Here is a 5,190-nt window from a genome sequence, read left to right on the forward strand (position 1 = left end):
GGCAGCATCATGGGCTCTGACTCATGGTTTTCAGTTCTCTGCACCCAAGACTCAAGTTATGCACTTCTGCAGGCGTCGGACGGTCCACCCTCATCCTGAACTTTACCTCGACGGCCACCTGCTTGGAGTGGTGGACACTTGCCGCTTCTTGGGACTCGTGTTTGATGCCCGGCTCACATAGGTTCCTCATATTACTCAGCTGAAGCAAAAATGCTGGCGGCACCTCAACGCCCTCCGCTGCCTTAGCCACACGTCTTGGGGTGCAGATCGCTGCACGCTGCTGCGATTGTACAAAGCCCTTGTGCAGTCCCGGCTTGATTATGGGAGCCTGGCCTATGGGCCTGCATCACCCTCAGTGTTGAAGTTGTTAGACCCTATACACCACTGTGGGGTTCGGCTTGCAACTGGCGCTTTCCGTATGAGCCCCGTGGATAGTCTACTGGTGGAGGCCGGGGTTCCCCCGCTGCGGATTCACCGCCATCGACTGCTCACTGACTATGCTGTCCACGTGCATTGCTCGCCTGACCATCCCAATCATCGCTGCTTTTCCCTGCCGTGGTCCTCCATCTGCCCGAACGGCGACCTAGGTCTGGGCTTTCCATAGCTGTCCGCGTCCAGTCCCTGCTGTCAGAACTGGGCTCATTCCCTCTTCTGCCTCCCTTCTGGGTCCGTGCACCTACGCCTCCCTGGTGTTTGCCCCGGCCGTCCGTCCGTCTGGACTTGGCACAGGGACCCAAGGACTCAGTTCCGCCTGTGGCCCTCCGTCGCTGTTTTCTTGCGCTCCTCGCCTCATTTCCGGGCTGTGAGCCTGTCTACACTGATGGTTCCCTGGTTGATGGTCGCACTGCCTACGCTTTTGCTCATGCTGCCCATGTTGAACAGCGCTCCTTGCCGGCTGGCTGCAGTATTTTTACTGCAGAGCTGGTGGCCATATTGCGCGCTCTTGAGCATATGCGTTCCTGCTCAGGTACATCCATCGTCATCTGCAGTGACTCCCTGAGCAGCCTCCAGGCCATCGACCGCTGCTATCCCTCTTCTCCTCTGGTGTCCTCTATTCGGGAGTCATTTTATTGGAGTGTCCCCGACTGCGCACCCTCCGGCAGTCTTTTAATCTCCCGGGCACTTTGCCTTGGATTTTATGCGACAAAGCCTCCATGGCTGACAATGTTTTACGTTTTATCCGTGGTAGTCCTTTTTATGGTTCCATTTAGGGGGATCCTGCACCTTTCCCTTTCTGTGTCTTTTGTCCTCGCATCTCTCAATATTTGTTGCTGTTTTGGTGTGTCGTCGGATGGTTGACTCTTTCCCTTTTTTGTTGTCATGGTCAGTCAACCAGTCTCCGGCCATCTTCTTTTCTTCTGTTTCTTTTTGTCTGGTGTTCATCTGTACTCTTCGTGTTTGTAGTGTTCGTTAGCGCATTTGTGTTCTTTTAGGGCCTGGGCGGAGTCTCCTTCCCCTTGGGGTTTTACCTGCTTCGTGCATTTATGTCTCGCCTGTTTTTGGAATGGGGGACTGATGACCTTAGCTGTTTAGTCCCCCTTAAACATCCCAACAACTACCACCACCTAATTCCCTTTAAGACTCCCACTCCAGTCTCCTCCCTGGCCCATTTGCATATTCCCCTCTCCTGGTAACTTCCGTTAAACATTTATGTTACTAGCTAAGCAACCTTAAGCTTTTTTAATGGTTTATGCATTATAATCGAGTCTCCACCTACTCTGAGTATAAACTCACATTATTGGAGAATATATATATATATATGAGGGTAGTTTGAAAAGTTCTTGGAATCACCACAAGAAACCAGCCCTAGCGCAACAAATCGTTCATGCGATATTCATTGGACTTTTGCCTGTAAACACGTGCCATGTCAGTGTTATTGGAAGGAAGGAAGCTGTGGTGGTGGTGTGGCTCTGTTGTCGTTCCCACATAGTGATTTGTGAAGATCAAAAAAAAAATTTTTATTCGAGCAGTGCTCAAGTACTTCATAAAGAAAGGTATGAAAGCAAAGGACATTCATGCCAATTTCCAGAATACGCTGGGGGATTCTTGTCCTTACTCAACTGTTGCCAAGTAGACACATGAATTTAAATTTTGGTTGGAAGAGCTTAGATGATGGTCCGCACAGTGGTTGGCCAAGATGGGTCACTACTCCAGAAATCATTGCAAAAGTGCACAAAATGGTGACAGAGGATTGCCGGTTTAAAGTGTGTGAAACTGACCACTCTTGCCAGATGTCATCTGAAAGGGAAAATTACATTTTAACTGAAGAACTAGAAATGAAAAATTGTCTGCGAGATGGGTGCCTCGACTACTGATGCTGGATCAAAAATGCACGAGAACGGACATATCGGAACAATGTTTGGCCCATTTTAGGAGAAACAAGTAAGGTTTTTTGCGCCAGTTTGTGACAACAGATTAAAAATTGGGTGCACGACTATAACCCAGATGCAAAACAACCTCTAGGAAGTGGAAACATGCTGGTTCTCCACCACCAAAGAAAGCAACGACAATTCCTTCAGCGGTAAACACACAGTGTCAGTGTTTTGGGATGGGCACACAATTACTGGAGAATACTATGCTAACCTCCTGAACAAATTGCAACAAAAGATACATGTGCATCACCATGGCCAAATTACACAAACTAAGGTAAGAATTGTTACCACATCCACTTTATTCACCTCACATGGGTCCATCACACTTCCATCTCCGTCCACCAAGAAAAATTTTCAGTGGTGGGCAAAGATTCACTTCCAACAAAGAATCGATAGCTGGAGTTCACAAATATTTTGCAGGCCTGCAGGAAACTCATTTTTGAATTGGGGTCAAGGCACTGGAACATTGTTGGACCAAGAGCATTAATCTACAAGGAGACTACATTGAAAATTGAAAAAAGTTTCAGTGAGGTAAGTACCCTTTCCTATTCCATTCTGAGACCTTTTCAAACCACCCTCATGTGATAAAATACATCACAATCTGAAGTCTAATTCATTTTAATCTGGGAAAATGAGTATGGAATCACAGTAATTGTGTAAGTACCTGAGGAAAAAGATGTCGAGACCCTTAAGGAAGATGGAACTGATCACTAGGCCTCAACACAATATGGCCCACCCCTTATCAGGAGAGAAGCATTAACAGCAGAATGCGACTACCAGTGAGCTCCGTGACATCGAGTATGGACTATTCGCTTGACGTGACATGAGTAGCAAATACATCAGGCACATTTCAACCTTTCTAAAGCTGTCATAGTGGCAGAGAAGTGAAATTATAAAGGAACAACCACAGCTATATGAAGACTAGACAGATCAGAACAAATTATAAATTAAATATTTCCAGGGCTGTTCTCCTTCCAAAGCAAAACTGACTGTAATATTTGTGTTTATCTCAGCAATCTACACAGATAACATGCAGAAGGATTTTTGTACATGGCCCAGAAGCTGAGGTGTCTAGGGCTGTGCAAACCTGTGCTGTTTAGAATTAAGTTTTCAGAATGAGCATATGGTGGTCCGTCTCACACCCAACACCCCCGCCCCTCCTCCACCTGTTACATTCCATACTTGCACGCTTTGCTTTTCTACTCCGTTACTGATACTAGACTTCAATAAAACATTCCAGTATTTTTTCTTCAACATTGAAAGCCGTCTTTATTCCATCAGAATAACACAAATACATATACATATGGTAAATTGGTACAATGGAGTCAATTACCAAGCCGTGTCCTCCACCAAAGTGGGGACTTGGGTAGCAGTGCTGGATATGTGATTCCCTGACTGCTGGGGGCCTGTAACAATAGTAGTATCTGTCTTTGTTCCCTGTCTTTCTGTTCTTCTTTAAGCTTCCTCGTTTCTTCCTTTCACATAGTATATGCATTTGGTGTTTTGCCTACCAGACGCCGACATGTGCCATCGGCCTTTGGGCCGTCATATGTTCAAAAATCCTGCAACTGAGGCAGCAGCTCCGCAGTATCCAGGCGCTCAAGACTGCAAGCTCTCGGTGTCTGAACCCCAAGTCAAGGAAGTCCCGTGCCGACGTGGGAGACAGCGTCCGCCGCAGCTAGAACTGGCAGGGGGCATGGTCACCTCCTGGACGTCCTGTTGCAGGCCGAAGACAGCATGCCAGATGGAGGGCGTGTCGTACTAGGTCGCCTTCTGGGTGTGACACCAGTCAAACCAGAGATGGTCACAGACTACCTGGGCATCAATCACGCAGATGATGCCATCTTTCACCGCTACCACATCAGGCTTGCGTAGGTGGGGCTCCACAGAGACGCTGAAGCCACTCTGCACGAGCAAATACTTGATGATGGCATCATGCCGCTTTACCCAGGACGCATGCGTTCGGTAGCAAGCCTAAAGGACGTGGTTGCAGTCTCAACGGTTTGGCAGCCCGCGCGACATCTGGCCGTCTGCCCCTGACTGCGCTGTGCGTTCATTGGGAAGGCATTGAAGCGGGCGTTAGGTAGTGACCCTCCCACATCAAGTGCCACTCCAGCACCACAATCTTGCGCTGCACCTCGTCCAGGCCTGCACCTTCGATAGCTGACACCATCTTCCGTAACGACAGAGGGTTGGCCCCATCCAGTGGCAAGATGGAATGCCGAGACCCCCACTGGCCAACAGGAGCATGGAAGTAGCCAAGGGGAGTGTCTGCCGGAAGGCGGCCCCGATGGTGCCGGAAGGCGGCCCCGATGGTGCCGGAAGGCGGCCCCGATGGTGCCGGAAGGCGGCCCCGATGGTGCCGGAAGGCGGCCCCGATGGTGCCGGAAGGCGGCCCCGATGGTGCCGGAAGGCGGCCCCGATGGTGCCGGAAGGCGGCCCCGATGGTGCCGGAAGGCGGCCCCGATGGTGCCGGAAGGCGGCCCCGATGGTGCCGGAAGGCGGCCCCGATGGTGCCGGAAGGCGGCCCCGATGGTGCCGGAAGGCGGCCCCGATGGTGCCGGAAGGCGGCCCCGATGGTGCCGGAAGGCGGCCCCGATGGTGCCGGAAGGCGGCCCCGATGGTGCCGGAAGGCGGCCCCGATGGTGCCGGAAGGCGGCCCCGATGGTGCCGGAAGGCGGCCCCGATGGTGCCGGAAGGCGGCCCCGATGGTGCCGGAAGGCGGCCCCGATGGTGCCGGAAGGCGGCCCCGATGGTGCCGGAAGGCGGCCCCGATGGTGCCGGAAGGCGGCCCCGATGGTGCCGGAAGGCGGCCCCG

The sequence above is a fragment of the Schistocerca serialis genome, chromosome 12 (genome assembly GCF_023864345.2).
Source record: "Schistocerca serialis cubense isolate TAMUIC-IGC-003099 chromosome 12, iqSchSeri2.2, whole genome shotgun sequence".
Classification (NCBI taxonomy): Eukaryota; Metazoa; Arthropoda; class Insecta; order Orthoptera; family Acrididae; genus Schistocerca; species Schistocerca serialis.